This window comes from Choloepus didactylus, chromosome 20, assembly GCF_015220235.1.
Source record: "Choloepus didactylus isolate mChoDid1 chromosome 20, mChoDid1.pri, whole genome shotgun sequence".
Lineage (NCBI taxonomy): Eukaryota > Metazoa > Chordata > Mammalia > Pilosa > Megalonychidae > Choloepus > Choloepus didactylus.
In genome coordinates, this window is record NC_051326.1 from 596918 (window position 1) to 615230 (window position 18313).

Genomic DNA, 18313 nt, shown 5'->3' on the forward strand with positions numbered 1-18313 from the left:
ACTTTACTGTGTGTCAGTTTCTTCTCTAAGAGCTCCCCAAATATTAACTCTTTTGAGTCTTCATGGCCACCCTGTAAATTGGTTCTATCATTATCTCTGCTTGAGAGATGAGAAATTGAGCACAGAGAGGTTGAGTAGCTGGCTCAAGGTCACACAGCTGGTGAGTGGCAGTGTTAGCAGTGAAGCCCATGTGTTCTTGCTCTGGAGACCTTGCCTCTAATCCCTGTGAGGTGCTGTCGTTGGAAGGTGGGTCTCCTTTCCGAAGCACTCATTCATGAACACTCGTTGAGTACCTGCTCAGTGCCAGGTGCTGGGCGAGCTACTTAGATGGAAACGGTCTTTCCCGCATTCAGCTGACGGTGTGCTGGGGGTGGCTGTGCCATAATCAGGCACACGAATGGGAGATTTTAACTCTAATAGATATTTTGAATAAAAGCCTCGTGGAGCAGCAAGCGCAGCTAACGGAGATTTGGCATCACTGGGGAGCTCTGCGATGCTTGCGCTAAGGCCAAAGAATGAATGACTTTTCCATCAGGATTCAAAAGCACCATCCAAAGAAGACATGGGAAGCGTGAAGCAGATCTTGTACTCCTGAAACCCGAGACTGCCTTCTCCCACAGAACGAGAAGGCTCACAGTGTCTGTGCTGGTTTGAATCTATTACATTCCCCACAAAAGCCCTGTTCTTTAATGCAGTCTTGTGGGGGCGGACTCATTAGTCTCTTGATTAGGGTGGACCTTTTGACTGTTTCCATGGAGATGTGACCCACTCACTGTGGGCGAGACTTTTGATCAGATCATTCCCGTGGAGGTGGGGCCCACTCTGGGTGGGTCTTGATCAGATCCGGAGCCCTTAAGAGGCTCAGGACCAAGGAGGTCCTGCCAGCGGTGCTGCTTCTCTTCTTGTCCTTGTCATCTCATCAGAGCACCACCAGATGCTGATATCATAATCCCACTGGGGTGTCACAGTCCTGCCACCCAACAATCGGGTTTCCTGGAGCCTTTGTCAGGGCAGGGATGAAAGGGAGATGGAGAGGGAGAGAAAATGGGAGGGAGGGAGGTGGACTGAGGGGTGAGACCTGGAGAGAAGCAGCCATGCCTATCCTGACAACAGCCAGCGAGTGGTGGCCTGGTCCGCTGAGAGCTCGGACGCTGTGAGGAAGGGAGGGTCGACCAGACGGCCGAAGTTCCGGTGCTCGGGGGCCTCCGTGTGAAGTTAATGAAAATGGAATGGGGCTGCCAAAGCGCCCCCTTAGTGGAGAGGACGGGGCATTCTCTGGGCAGCTCAGGTAAATGGCAGGGAGAAGTAAGCATGCAGGTGTTTCGGTCCTTTCCATCGTGACGGATCGAGGCTTTGCCCATGCTGGGTTCTCAGGCACAGGCCTCACTGAGGAAGGCATCAGTGTCTGAGATTTGGGGAAATTAGAATCCTACAACAAGGCTCATGGAGTTTTTATTCTACTCTTTGCTCTGCTTTGTGCTGGGCTTCTAGACAAGTCTTTGAATCTTTAAAGTGTAGCTAGGTGCCTTCTCGTGGAGTTCTTCTAAGAATGGTGACTATGGTCCATTTTTATAAAATTATAACTTATAGGAATGTTTTTTTTCCTAATATTTTACCTTATTAACATGGGAAATGCAAAGGAAATGCTGTTTGGATGCATGCACCAGCATCTAATACTGAGTGTATTTTCAGGGCGTTCTCCAAGTTGGCGTCTACTGGAACCTGTTAGAAGGACGAGGCAGTAGGCAGGACCCTCGATCCCCAGACCAGGACCCCAGGACAGCCCACGGCACGCTGGGGAAGTAGGTGAATTCTGACGCTGGCTCCCCCTTGCCTCCCCTTCCTTGGCTCCCTCCTCCTCCCCTCGTGGTGCCCTGTCTAGTCCAGATGTTTGGGATACCAGCAGCTGGTATTCATATCACGGTGATCAGCAAAACATTATTATGGAAACCAGGATTTCACTGGGAGTTGAGGATAGTGGGTTTTTTTGTTTGTTTTGATTCTGAGTTGGGAAAGGGTGGTCATCGGAGACATCTCGAAACAGCCACATGACTAGCCCACGTGGACCGAGAGCCACGTGCGGGCCTCTGGCAGGGAAACACATGGACCTCCCCCTCGATCTCTTGCCTTTCTTTTTGTGGATTACTGTGAAAACAAATGGAGACTCCGTTTTCCTAAATCCAGGAAACAGTTAAATGTGGGAAAAGCTACAAGGGCTCTCAGGCACAGTATCGAGTCAGGAGACGCACTGCAGGTACCTCCTACCCCAAATCCTAGGTCAGTACGCTTAATACCAGCAACCCCCCCCCATACCCTCTGTGCCAGTGTGGATGTGCTATGTCCCCCAGAATGCCATGCTCTTTGATGCAGTCTTGTGGGGGCAGATGTACTAGTGTTGATTAGGTTGGAACCTATTGATTTTTTCCATGGAGATGTGACTCAATCAACTGTGGACAAGACCTTTGATTGGATAATTTGCATGGAGGTGCTACTCCACCCAGTCAGGGTGGGTCTGAATTAAGTCACTGGAGCCATACGAAAGAGCTGGCAAACAGAAGGAGCTCAATGCAGCTGCAGCCAAGAGAGACACTTTGAAGAACACACAGGAGCTGAGAGAGGAGCTGGAACACAACCCGGGATCAGCAGACTCCAGCCACGTGCCTTCCCAGCTAACAGATGTTTTCCGGATGCCATTGGCCCTCCTTTGGTGAAGGTATACTAATGCTGATGCCTCCATTTGGACATTTTCATGGCCTTCAGACTGCAACTTTGTAACCAAATAAACCCCCTTTACAAAAGACGATCCATTTCTGGTATTTTGCATAATGCAGCATTAACAAACTGGAACATCCTCTATCCCTGGATCGGGAGACTTAATACACCCCCTCAGTTATTAACACTTGGCATTAGTGTGGTCCCTTTGTTACAACGGATGAAAGAGTTCTACAACTGTACTGTTACCTGTAGTCTGTCGTTTACAATAGGGGTCACTGTGCTGTACAGTCTTAGGTTTTTCCTTTAAATTTTTTTTCTAGTAACATATATATGACCTAAAATTTCCAACTTTGACCACATTCACATATCTAATTCAGGGCTGTTAATTATATTCACAACGTTGTGCTACCATCACCACCATCCATTTTACAGAACTTGACAATCAACTCAAATAGAAATTCTGTACAATTTAAGCATTAACTCCCCATTCCCTTATCCCCAACCAAGCCCCTGGTAACTTATATTCCAGATTCTGACTCTGTGAGTTTGCTTACTCTATTTATTTTATATCAGCGAGATCATATAATTATTGGTCCTTCTGTGTCTGGCTGACTTCACTCAACATGATGTCTTCAAGGTTCATCCATGTTGTCACATGAATCAGAACTTCATTCCTTTCTAATGCTGAATAATATTCCATTGTATGTGTATGCCTCATTTTATTTATCCATTTATCATTTGATAGACATTTTGGTTGCAGCCATCTTTTGGCAATTGTGAATAACGCCTCTATGAACACTGGTGTGTAAATATTTGTTTGCGTCCCTGCTTTCAGTTCTTCTGGGCATATCCCTAATAGTGGGATTGCTGGGTCATATGTAATTCTACTCTTATCTTTCTGAGGAACCAACAAACCACCTTCTATAGCGGCCGCACCATTTTACATTTCCAGCAGCAATGAATGACTGTTCTGTTTCTCCACATCTTCTCCAACACTTACTTTCTGTTTGTTTTTTTTAACAGTAGCCATTCTAGTGGGTGCGAAATAGCATCTCATTGTGGTTTTGATTTGCATTTTCCTATTAGCTAATGATGTTGAGCATCTTTTCATGTGCTTTTCAGCCATTTGTATGTCCTCTTTGAGAGATATCTGTTCAAGTCTTTTGCCCATTTTTAAACTGGGTTGTTTGCCTTTTTATTGTTGAGTTGTAGGATTTCTTTATATATTCTGAATATTAAACCCTTATCTGATATGTGGTTTCCAAATATTTTCTACCATTGAGTAGGTTGCCTTTTCACTTTCTTGACAAAGTTTTTTTGAAGCACAAACGTTTTTGATTTTGGGGGGGGGGGTCCCATTTATTAATTTTTTCTTTCTTTGCTTGTGCTTTGGGTGTAAAGTCTAAGAAATCATTACCTAACACAAGGTCCTGAAGATGCTTCCATACATTTTCTTCTAGGAGTTTTATATTCCTGGTTCTTATATTTAGGTCTTTGATCCATTTTGAGTTAATTTTTGTGTAAGGTGTGACAGGCCTCGTCTTTATTCTTTTGCATGTGGATATACAGAGGACGATTCTTTCCCAGTTGAGTGAGCTTGGCAGCCTTGTCAAAAAACCAATGTGAGGGTCTGTTTCTGAACTCTCAGTTTGATTTCTTTGGTCTATTTATCTGTCCTTGTGGCAGTACCATTCTGTTTTGACCACTGTACCTTTGTAATAAGTTTTAAAGTCAGGAAGTGTCAGTTCTCCAACTTTGTTCTTCTTTTTCAGGATGGTTTTGGCTATTCAGAGCCCCTTATCTTTCCAAATAAATTTGAGGATTGGCCTTTCCATTTATACAAAGAAGGCTGTTGGAATTTTGTTTGCGAGTACATTGGATCTGTAAATAATTTGGGGTAGAATTAACATTATTTAAATATTTATTCTTCCAATCCAAGAGCATGGAATATCCTTCCATTTTATATCTTCCTTGATTTCTTTTAACAAAGTTTTGTAGTTTTCCATGTATAAGTCCTTTACATTCTTGATTAAATTTATTCCTAGATATTTGATTCTTTTAGTTGTTGTAAATGGAATTTTTTTTCTTGATTTCTTCCTTAGCTTGCTCATTACTAGTGTTTAGAAACACTGCTGATTTTTGTGTGTTGATCTTGTACCTGGCCAGTTTGCTGAATCTCTTTGTTAGCTCTAGTAGCTTTATTGTAGATTTTTGGGGGACTTTCTACAAATAACATTATGTTGTCTACAAATAGTGAAAGTTTTACTTTTTTCTTTCCAATTTGGATGTGCCTTTTATTTCTTTTTCCTGCCTAAGTGCTCTGGTGAGAACTTTCCGTTCTCTGTTGAGCAGCCGTGGTGACTGTGGCATCCCTGTCTTGTTCCTGATCTCAGAGGGAAAGATTTCAGGATTTCAGTCCTTCACCATTGAGTAGGATGTTAGCTGTGGGCTTTTCATATATTCCCTTTATTGTGTTGAAGAAGTTTCCTTCTATTTCTAGTGTTCTAAGTGTTTTTATCAAGAAAGGATGATGGATTTTACCAAATGCCTTTTCTGTGTCAATTGAGATAATCGTGGTTTTATCCCTTTGTTTTGTTAATATGGTGTATTACATTAATTGATTTTCTTATGTTGAACCACCCTTGCATACCTGGGATAAATCCCACTTGATCATGGTGTAGAATTCTTTTAATGTGCTGTTGGTTTCTGTTGCTAATATTTTGTTGAGGATTTTTGCATGTATAATCATAAAAGAAATTGATCTGTAATTTTCTTTTCTTGTATTAGCTTTATCTGGCTTTTGTATTGGGGTGATGTTGGCCTCATAGAAAGCATTAGAGAGTGTTCTCTTCTTCTATTTTTTTGCCAGAGTTTGAGCAGGATTGGTATTAATTTGTCTTGGAATGATTGATAGAATTCACCTGTGAAGGCATCTGGTTCAGGGATTTTCTTTGTTGGGAGGTTTTTGATGACTGATTCAGCCTCTTTACATGTAATTGGTCTGTTGAGGGCTTCTATTTCCTCTAGACTCAGTATACATGATTCCTGTGTTTCTACGAATATTTCCATTTCCTCCAGGTTGTCTAATTGTTGGCATACAGTTGTTCATAGTATCCTCTTATGATCTTTTTATTTCTGTGGGGCCAGCAGTAATGGCCCCCTCCCATTTCTGATTTTGTGTCTTCTCTCTTTGTCAGTTTAGCTGAAGGTTTGTCAATTTTATTCATCTTACCAAAGAACCAACTTTTGTTTTGTTAATGCTCTCTATTTTTAATTCTCTATTTCATTTACTTATATTCTAATATTTGTTATCCTTTCCTTCTGCTTGCTTTTCAGTTTGCTACTCTTTTTCTAGTTCCTCCGGATGTACAGTTCTCTGATTTTAGCTCTTTCTTCTTTTTAAATGTAAGCATTTAGGGCTATAATTTTCCCTCTCAGGACTGTCTTTTCTGCATCCCATAACTCTTGATATTTTGTGTTCTTATTTTTATTCATCTCAAGATATTTACAGATTTCCCTTGTAATTTCTTCTTTGATCCATTGATTGTTTTAATTCCCATATATTTGTGGATTTTCCAGTTATTTCCCAGTTATTGATTTCCAGCATCATTCCACTGTAGTCAGAGAAGATGCTTTGTATAATTTCAGTCTTTTAAATTGATTGAGACTTGTTTTGTCCTGGAGAATGGTCCATGTGCACTTGAGAAGAATGTATATCCTGCGGTTTTGGGTGTAATGTTCTGTATATGTATGTTAGGTCTAGTTCATTTATCATATTATTCAGGTTCTCTGTTTCCTTGTTGATCTTTTGTCCAGATGTTCTGTCACCTGATGAGAGTGGTGTTTTGAGGTCTCCATCTAATGTTGTAGAGGTGTCTATTTCTCCCTTCAGTTTGGCCAGTGTTTGCCCCATTATTTTGGGCACTGTGGTTAGGTGCAAAAATATTTGATTGTTTTTTCTTCTTTTATTAATATGTACTGTCCTTCTTTGTCTCTTGTAAAAGCTTTTGACTTAAAGTCTATTTTGTCTGATATTAGTACGGCTACCCCAGCTCTTTTTTGGTTACTATTTACATGGATTATCTTTTTCCATCCTTTCACTTCCAGCCTGGTTGGTGTTTGGGTCTAAACAACATGTAGTTGAATTGTGCTTTTTTGTCCATTCTGCCACTCTGCATCTTTTGATTGGGGAGTTTAATCATTCACATTCAGTGTTATTACTGCAAAGGCAGTGCTTTGTCTTTTGATTTTTATATGCTGTATATTTTTTGTCTCTCTTTTCCTTTATTGCAGCCTCCTAGTCTGTATAGTTGATCTTTTGTAATGTGTCTGGCTGATCTTTTTATTTCTGTTTCTGTATTTTAGAATACTTTCTTTGTGGGTACCCTGGGGGTTGTATTATACAGTTTCTGCATATAACCTACTAATTTGAGAAGACACCAACTTAACTTCAGTAACATACACACTGTTCCCATATCCCTCCGTTTACCCTGTTTATGTTGTTTCTGACTCAATTAACTCTTTATATTTTGCATGCTCATTTTCAGGAAATATGACTTTTTTTGTTCAATTGTATTCTCACTTTTAGAGGAGTTAAAGAGTAGAGTTATATATTGAGGATACAGTTCTATTGGGTTTTGCATTTACCCTTTTAGTTACCCTTATGGATGATCCTCATTTCTTCACACTACTCCAAGCCACTCTCTCCTGTCTTTTCCTTTCAACCTGCAGAACTTCCTTTAGTAATTCTTATAGGGCAGGTCTTTTGTTGAGGAACTCTCACAGTTTATCTGTGAATATTTAAAACTCTCCCTCATTTTTTTTTTCATTTTTATTGAGATTGTTCAGATACTATACAATTATCCAAAGATCCAAAGTGTACAATCACTTGCCCCTGGGTACCCTCATACAGCTGTGCATCCATCACACTTAATTTTTGTTTAATTTTTAGAAACTTTTCATTACTCCAGACAAGAAATAAAGTGAAAGATGAAAAAAGAAAAAAAGAAAAGGAAACTCTAATCCTCCCCTATCCCTAACCAACCCCCCTCAATTGTTGACTCATAGTATTGATATAGTACATTTGTTACTGTTTATGAAAAAATGTTGAAATACTAACAGTAGTATATATTTGCAATAGGTATATAGTTCTTCCCTATATGCCCCTCTATTATTAACTTCTAATTGTATTGTCATATATTTGTTCTGGTTCATGGAAGTGATTTCTAGTATTTGTACAGTTGATCATGGACATTGCCCACCATAGGATTCAGTTTTATACATTCCCATCTTTTGACCTCCAACTTTCCTTCTGGTGACATATATGACTCTGAGCTTCCCCTTTCCACCTCATTCACACACCATTCGGCACTGTTAGTTATTCTCACATCTTGCTACCAACACCGCTGTTCATTTCCAAACATTTAAGTTCATCTAATTGAACATTCTGCTCATACTAAGCAACCACTCCCCATTCTTAAGCCTCATCCTATATCTTGGTACCTTGTATTTCATGTCTATGAGTTTACATATTATAATTAGTTCCTATCAGTGAGACCCTGCAATAATTGTCCTTATGTGTCTGGCTTATTTCACTCAGTATATTGCCCTTGAGGTTTTGTCATCAACCCATTTTTTTTTTTTTTAAATATGGTTTTGTTCACTCACCATACATTCCATCCCAAGTAAATAATCGATGGTTCTCTGCATGGTCTTACATTTATATGTGTTCACCACCTTCACCACTATCTATAGAACGGCATCTACATTTCTTCCACAAGGCAGCAGGGAGAGTCAAAGAAGGTAGAGAGGCAAAAGAAAGAGGAAAAAAAAATGACAGCTAGGAAGCAGCAAAAGGAAAAATAACCTTAAATCAAAGTAGAATAAAGAATCAGACAATACCACCAATGTCAAGTGTCTAACGTGCCACCCCTATCCCCCCCTCTTATCTGCATTCACCTTGGTATATCACCTTGTTACATTAAAGGAAGCATAATAGAATGTTTCTATTAGTTACAGTCTCTAGTTTATGCTGATTGCATCCCTCCCCCAGTGCCTCCCCATTTTTAACACCTTGCAAGGTTGACATTTGCTTGTTCTCCCTCATAAAAGAACGTATTTGTACATTTTATCACAATTGTTGAATACTCTAGATTTCACCAAGTTACACAGTCCCAGTCTTTATCTTTCCTCCTTTCTTGTGGTGTCTCACATGCACCCCACCTTCCTCTCTAAACCGTATTCACAGTTACCTTTGTTCAGTGTACTTACATTGTTGTGCTACCATCTCCCAAAATTGTGCTCCAAACCACGCACTCCTGTCTTCTATCACCCTGTAGTGCTCCCTTTAGTATTTCCTGTAGGGCAGGTGTCTTATTCACAAAGTCTCTCATTGTCTGTTTGTCAGAAAATATTTTGAGCTCTCTCTCATATTTGAAGGACAGCTTTGCTGGATATAGGATTCTTGGTTGGCGGTTTTTCTCTTTCAATATCTTAAATATATCACACCACTTCCTTCTTGCCGCCATGGTTTCTGCTGAGAGATCCGCACATAGTCTTATTAAGCTCCACTTGTATGTGATGGATCGCTTTTCTCTTGCTGCTTTCAGGATTCTCTCTTTGTCTTTGACATTTGATAATCTGATTATTAAGTGTCTTGGCGTAGGCCTATTCATATCTCTTCTGCTTGGAGTATGCTGCGCTTCTTGGATCTGTAATTTTATGTCTTTCATAAGAGATGGGAAATTTTCATTAATTATTTCCTCTATTATTGCTTCTGCCCCCTTTCCCTTCTCTTCTCCTTCTGGGACACCAATGATATGTACATTATTGTACTTTGTTTCATCCTTGAGTTCCCGGAGATGTTGCTCATATTTTTTCATTCTTTTCTCCATCTGCTCCTTTGCGTGTAGGCTTTCAGGTGATTTGTTCTCCAGTTCCTGAGTGTTTTCTTCTGCCTCTTGAGATCTGCTGTTGTATGTTTCCATTGTGTCTTTCATCTCTTGTGTTGTGCCTTTTGTTTCCAGAGATTCTACTAGTTGTTTTTTTGAACTTTTGATTTCTGCCATATATATGCCCAGTGTTTCCTTTACAGCCTCTATCTCTTTTGCAATATCTTCTCTAAACTTTTTGATTTGATTTAGCATTAGTTGTTTAAATTCCTGTATCTCAGTTGACGTGTACGTTTGTTCCTCTGACTGGGCCATAACTTTGTTTTTCTTAGTGTAGGTTGTAATTCTCTGTTGTCTAGGCATGGTTTCCTTGGTTATCCAAATCAGGTTTTCCCAGACCAGAACAGGCTCAGGTTCCAGAGGGAAGAAATATTCAGTATCTGGTTTCCCTGAGGGTGTGTCTTAGAAAATTGCTCCACCCTTTGATGCCTCAGGTCACTGTGCTTTTCTGCCCAGCAGGTGATGCCTGTTAGCCTATAATTCTTGACTGGTGTGAAGAGGTATGGCCGTGTTCCCCCAGGCTCTGGGGTCTGGTTCTGAATGGAAAGGGCCCCACCCCTTTCCTCCTAGAGAAGACAGAGCCCCCAGGTGGAGGTCATTAGCATTTCAGTGGTCTCGCTCTCTGCTTGTGCTGTCTCCACCCTTCCCCAAGTCACAGCCCTGGAAACTGAAAACGACTGGGGCTTTCTCCACTGAGCCAAAAAAGAAACAGATAGTCCCCTTCAGACCCAGTCCAAGGGGACCCTCCGGCTCTCCAAGGTCAGTCGTCACCCAAAGCCTCTGTCTGTTTTTTGGGGATGCGTACCTGTAGTGAGCAGTTCACACTCGCTACTTAAAACCCCAGTTGGGGAGGCGGGGCAAGATGGCAGACTGGTGAGCTGTATGTTTTAGTTACTCCTCCAGGAAAGTAGGTAGAAAGCCAGGAACTGCGTGGACTGGACACCACAGAGCAATCTGACTTTGGGCATACTTCATATAACACTCATGAAAACGTGGAACTGCTGAGATCAGCGAAATCTGTAAGTTTTTGCGGCCAGGGGACCCGTGCCCCTCCCTGCCAGGCTCAGTCCCGTGGGAGGAGGGGCTGTCAGCTCCAGGAAGGAGAAGGGAGAACTGCAGTGGCAGCCCTTATCGGAAACTCATTCTACTGATCCAAACTCCAACCATAGATAGACTGAGACCAGACACCAGAGAATCTGAGAGCAGCCAGCCCAGCAGAGAGGAGACAGGCATAGAGAAAAAAACAACACGAAAAACTCCAAAATAAAAGCAGAGGATTTTTGGAGTTCTGGTGAACATAGAAAGGGGAAGGGCAGAGCTCAGGCCCTGAGGCGCATATGCAAATCCCGAAGAAAAGCTGATGTCTCTGCCCTGTGGACCTTTCCTTAATGGCCCTGGTTGCTTTGTCTCTTAGCATTTCAATAACCCATTAGATCTCTGAGGAGGGCCCTTTTTTTTTTTTTTAATCCTTTTTTCTTTTTCTAAAACAATTATTCTAAGAAGCCCAATACAGAAAGCTTCAAAGACTTGCAATTTGGGCAGGTCAAGTCAAGAGCAGAACTAAGAGAGCTCTGAGACAAAAGGCAATAATCCAGTGGCTAAGAAAATTCACTAAACATCACAACTTCCCAAGAAAAGGGGGGTGTCCGCTCACAGCCATCATCCTGGTGGACAGGAAACACTCCTGCCCATCACCAGCCACATAGCCCAGAGCTGCCCCAGACAACCCAGTGTGACGGAAGTGCTTCAAATAACAGGCACACACCACAAAACTGGGCGTGGACATTAGCCTTCCCTGCAACCTCAGCTGATTGTCCCAGAGTTGGGAAGGTGGAGCAGTGTGAATTAACAAAGCCCCATTCAGCCATCATTTCAGCAGACTGGGAGCCTCCCTACACAGCCCAGCAGCCCAGAACTGCCCTGGGGGGACGGCACTCACCTGTGACATAGCACAGTCATCCCTCAACAGAGGACCTGGAGTGCACAGCCTGGAAGAGGGGCCCACTTGCAAGTCTCAGGAGCCATACGCCAATACCAAGGACTTGTGGGTCAGTGGCAGAGACAAACTGTGGCAGGACTGAACTGAAGGATTAGACTATTGCAGTAGCTTTAAAACTCTAGGATCATCAGGGAGATTTGATTGTTAGGGCCACCCCCCCCTCCCCGACTGCCAAGAAACACGCCCCACATACAGGGCAGGCAACACCAACTACACACGCAAGCTTGGTACACCAATTGGACCCCACAAGACTCACTCCCCCACTCACCAAAAAGGCTAAGCAGGGGAGAACTGGCTTGTGGAGAACAGGTGGCTCGTGGACGCCACCTGCTGGTTAGTTAGAGAAAGTGTACTCCACGAAGCTGTACATCTGATAAATTAGAGATAAGGACTTCAATTGGTCTACAAATCCTAAAAGAACCCTATCAAGTTCAGCAAATGCCACGAGGCCAAAAACAACAGAAAATTATAAAGCATATGAAAAAACCAGATGATATGGATAACCCAAGCCCAAGCACCCAATCAAAAGATCAGAAGAGACACAGCACCTAGAGCAGCTACTCAAAGAACTAAAGATGAACAATGAGACCATAGTACGGGATACAAAGGAAATCAAGAAGACCCTAGAAGAGCATAAAGAAGACATTGCAAGACAAAATAAAAAAATGGATGATCTTATGGAAATTAAAGAAACTGTTGAACAAATTAAAAAGATTCTGGACACTCATAGTACAAGACTAGAGGAAGTTGAACAACGAATCAGTGACCTGGAAGATGACAGAATGGAAAATGAAAGCATAAAAGAAAGAATGGGGAAAAAAATTGAAAAAATCGAAATGGACCTCAGGGATATGATAGATAATATGAAACGTCCGAATATAAGACTCATTGGTGTCCCAGAAGGGGAAGAAAAGGGTAAAGGTCTAGGAAGAGTATTTAAAGAAATTGTTGGGGAAAACTTCCCAAATCTTCTAAACAACATAAATACACAAATCATAAATGCTCAGCGAACTCCAAATAGAAGAAATCCAAATAAACCCACTCCGAGACATATACTGATCACACTGTCAAACACAGAAGAGAAGGAGCAAGTTCTGAAAGCAGCAAGAGAAAAGCAATTCACCACATACAAAGGAAACAGCATAAGACTAAGTAGTGACTACTCAGCAGCCACCATGGAGGCGAGAAGGCAGTGACATGATATATTTAAAATTCTGAGTGAGAAAAATTTCCAGCCAAGAATACTTTATCCAGCAAAGCTCTCCTTCAAATTTGAGGGAGAGCTTAAATTTTTCACAGACAAACAAATGCTGAGAGAATTTGCTAACAAGAGACCTGCCCTACTGGAGATACTCAAGGGAGCCCTACAGACAGAGAAACAAAGAAAGGACAGAGAGACTTGGAGAAAGGTTCAGTACTAAAGAGATTCGGTATGGGTACAATAAAGGATATTAATAGAGAGAGGGGAAAAATATGACAAACATAAACCAAAGGATAAGATGGCTGATTCAAGAAATGCCTCCACGGTTATAACGTTGAATGTAAATGGATTAAACTCCCCAATTATAAGATATAGATTCGCAGAATGGATCAAAAAAAATGAACCATCAATATGTTGCATAGAAGAGACTCATCTTAGACACAGGGACACAAAGAAACTGAAAGTGAAAGGATGGAAAAAATATTTCATGCAAGCTACAGCCAAAAGAAAGCAGGTGTAGCAATATTAATCTCAGATAAAATAGACTTCAAATGCAGGGATGTTTTGAGAGACAAAGAAGGCCACTACATACTAATAAAAGGGGCAATTCAGCAAGAAGAAATAACAATCGTAAATGTCTATGCACCCAATCAAGGTGCCACAAAATACATGAGAGAAACACTGGCAAAACTAAAGGAAGCAATTGATGTTTCCACAATAATTGTGGGAGACTTCAACACATCACTCTCTCTTATAGATAGATCAACCAGACAGAAGACCAATAAGGAAATTGAAAACCTAAACAATCTGATAAATGAATTAGATTTAACAGACATATACAGGACATTACATCCCAAATCACCAGGATACACATACTTTTCTAGTGCTCTTGGAACTTTCTCCAGAATAGATCATATGCTGGGACATAAAACAAGCCTCAATAAATTTAAAAAGATTGAAATTATTCAAAGCACATTCTCTGACCACAATGGAATACAATTAGAAGTCAATAACCATCAGAGACTTAGAAAATTCACAAATACCTGGAGGTTAAACAACACACTCCTAAACAATCAGTGGGTTAAAGAAGAAATAGCAAGAGAAATTGCTAAATATATAGAGACGAATGAAAATGAGAACACAACATACCAAAACCTATGGGATGCAGCAAAAGCAGTGCTAAGGGGGAAATTTATAGCACTAAACGCATATATTAAAAAGGAAGAAAGAGCCAAAATCAAAGAACTAATGGATCAACTGAAGAAGCTAGAAAATGAACAGCAAACCAATCCTAAACCAAGTAGAAGAAAAGAAATAACAAGGATTAAAGCAGAAATAAATGACATAGAGAACAAAAAAACAATAGAGAGGATAAATATCACCAAAAGTTGGTTCTTTGAGAAGATCAACAAGATTGACAAGCCCCTAGCTAGACTGACAAAATCAAAAAGAGAGAAGACCCATATAAACAAAATAATGAATGAAAAAGGTGACATAACTGCAGATCCCGAGGAAATTAAAAAAATTATAAGAGGATATTATGAACAACTGTATGGCAACAAACTGGATAATGTAGAAGAAATGGACAATGTCCTGGAAACATATGAACAATCTAGACTGACCAGAGGAGAAATAGAAGACCTCAACCAACCCATCACAAGCAAAGAGATCCAATCAGTCATCAAAAATCTTCCCACAAATAAATGCCCAGGGCCAGATGGCTTCACAGGGGAATTGTACCAAAATTTCCAGAAAGAACTGACACCAATCTTACTCAAACTCTTTCAAAACATTGAAGAAAATGGAACACTACCTAACTCATTTTATGAAGCTAACATCAATCTAATACCAAAACCAGGCAAAGATGCTACAAAAAAGGAAAACTACCGGCCAATCTCCCTAATGAATATAGATGCAAAAATCCTCAACAAAATACTTGCAAATCGAATCCAAAGACACATTAAAAAAATCATACACCATGACCAAGTGGGGTTCATTCCAGGCATGCAGGGATGGTTCAACATAAGAAAATCAATCAATGTATTACAACACATTAACAAGTCAAAAGGGAAAAATCAATTGATCATCTCAATAGATGCTGAAAAAGCATTTGACAAAATCCAACATCCCTTTTTGATAAAAACACTTCAAAAGGTAGGAATTGAAGGAAACTTCCTCAACATGATAAAGAGCATATATGAAAAACCCACAGCCAGCATAGTACTCAATGGTGAGAGACTGAAAGCCTTCCCTCTAAGATCAGGAACAAGACAAGGATGCCCGCTGTCACCACTGTTATTCAACATTGTGCTGGAAGTGCTAGCCAGGGCAATCCGGCAAGACAAAGAAATAAAAGGCATCCAAATTGGAAAAGAAGAAGTAAAACTGTCATTGTTTGCAGATGATATGATCTTATATCTAGAAAACCCTGAGAAATCGACGGTACAGCTACTAGAGCTAATAAACAAATTCAGCAAAGTAGCGGGATACAAGATTAATGCACATAAGTCAGTAATGTTTCTATATGCTAGAAATGAACAAACTGAAGAGACACTGAAGAAAAAGATACCATTTTCAATAGCAACTGAAAAAATCAAGTACCTAGGAATAAACTTAATCAAAGATGTAAAAAACCTATACAAAGAAAACTACGTAACTCTATTAAAAGAAATAGAAGGGGACCTTAAAATATGGAAAAATATTCCATGTTCATGGATAGGAAGACTAAATGTCATTAAGATGTCAATTCTACCCAAACTCATCTACAGATTCAATGCAATCCCAATCCAAATTCCAACAACCTACTTTGCAGACTTGGAAAAGCTAGTTATCAAATTTATTTGGAAAGGGAAGATGCCTCGAATTGCTAAAGACACTCTAAAAAAGAAAAACGAAGTGGGAGGACTTACACTCCCTGACTTTGAAGCTTATTATAAAGCCACAGTTGCCAAAACAGCATGGTACTGGCACAAAGATAGACATATAGATCAATGGAATCGAATTGAGAATTCAGAGATAGACCCTCAGATCTACGGCCAACTGATCTTTGATAAGGCCCCCAAAGTCACTGAACTGAGTCATAATGGTCTTTTCAACAAATGGGGCTGGGAGAGTTGGATATCCATATCCAAAAGAATGAAAGAGGACCCCTACCTCACCCCCTACACAAAAACTAACTCAAAATGGACCAAAGATCTCAATATAAAAGAAAGTACCATAAAACTCCTAGAAGATAATGTAGGAAAACATCTTCAAGACCTTGTATTAGGCGGCCACTTCCTAGACTTTACACCCAAAGCACAAGCAACAAAAGAGAAAATAGATAAATGGGAACTCCTCAAGCTTAGAAGTTTCTGCACCTCAAAGGAATTTCTCAAAAAGGTAAAGAGGCAGCCAACTTAATGGGAAAAAATTTTTGGAAACCATGTATCTGACAAAAGACTGATATCTTGCATATATAAAGAAATCCTACAACTCAATGACAATAGTACAGACAGCCCAATTATAAAATGGGCAAAAGATATGAAAAGACAGTTCTCTGAAGAGGAAATACAAATGGCCAAGAAACACGTGAAAAAATGTTCAGCTTCACTAGCTATTAGAGAGATGCCAATTAAGACCACAATGAGATACCATCTAACACCGGTTAGAATGGCTGCCATTAAACAAACAGGAAACTACAAATGCTGGAGGGGATGTGGAGAAACTGGGACTCTTACTCATTGTTGGTGGGGCCACTCTGGAAGTCAGTCTGGCAGTTCCTTAGAAAACTAGATATAGAGTTACCATTCGATCCAGCGATTGCACTTCTAGGTATATACCCGGAAGATCGGAAAGCAGTGACACGAACAGACATCTGCACGCCAATGTTCATAGCAGCATTATTCACAATTGCCAAGAGATGGAAAGAACCCAAATGTCCTCCAACAGATGAGTGGATAAATAAAATGTGGTATATACACACGATGGAATACTACGCAGCAGTAAGAAGGAACGATCTCGTGAAACATATGAGAACATGGATGAACCTTGAAGACATAATGCTGAGTGAAATAAGCCAGGCACAAAAAGAGAAATATTATATGCTACCACTAATGTGAACTTTGAAAAATGTAAAACAAATGGTTTATAATGTAGAATGTAGGGGAACTAGCAGTAGAGAGCAAATAAGGAAGGGGGAACAATAATCCAAGGAGAACAGATAAGCTATTTAACGTTCTGGGGATGCCCAGGAATGACTATGGTTTGTTAATTTCTGATGGATATAGTAGGAACAAGTTCACAGAAATGTTGCTATATTATGTAACTTTCTTGGGGTAAAGTAGGAACATGTTGGAAGTTAAGCAGTTATCTTAGGTTAGTTGTCTTTTTCTTACTCCCTTGTTATGGTTTCTTTGAAATGGTCTTTTATTGTATGTTTGTTTTCTTTTTAACTTTTTTTCATACAGTTGATTTAAAAAAGAAGGGAAAGTTAAAAAAAAAAAGAAAAACAAGGAAAAAAAAAGATGTAGTGCCCCCTTGAGGAGCCTGTGGAGAATGCAGGGGTATTGGCCTACCCCACCTCGATGGTTGCTAACATGACCACAGACATAGGGGACTGGTGGTTTGATGGGTTGAGCCCTCTACCATAAGTTTTACCCTTGGGAAGACGGTTGCTGCAAAGGAGAGGCTAGGCCTCCCTATGGTTGTGCCTAAGAGCCTCCTCCCGAATGCCTCTTTGTTGCTCAGATGTGGCCCTCTCTCTCTGGCTAAGCCAACTTGAAAGGTGAAATCACTGCCCTCCCCCCTACGTGGGATCAGACACCCAGGGGAGGGAATCTCCCTGGCAACGTGGAATATGACTCCCGGGGAGGAATGTAGACCCGGCATCGTGGGACAGAGAACATCTTCTTGACCAAAAGGGGGATGTGAAAGGAAATGAAATAAGCTTCAGTGGCAGAGAGATTCCAAAAGGAGCCGAGAGGTCACTCTGGTGGGCACTCTTACGCACACTTTAGACAACCCTTTTTAGGTTCTAAAGAATTGGGGTAGCTGGTGGTGGATACCTGAAACTATCAAACTACAACCCAGAACCCATGAATGTCGAAGACGGTTGTATAAAAATGTAGCTTTTGAGGGGTGACAATGGGATTGGGAAAGCCATAAGGACCACACCCCACTTTGTCTAGTTTATGGATGGATGAGTAGAAAAATAGGGGAAGGAAACAAACAAAGGTACCCAGTGTTCTTTTTTACTTCAATTGCTCTTTTTCACTCTAATTATTATTCTTGTTATTTTTGTGTGTGTGCTAATGAAGGTGTCAGGGATTGATTTAGGTGATGAATGTACAACTATGTAACGGTACTGTAAACAATCGAAAGTACGATTTGTTTTGTATGACTGTGTGGTATGTGAATATATCTCAATAAAATGAAGATTAAAAAAAAAAAAAAAAACCCAGTTGGAGC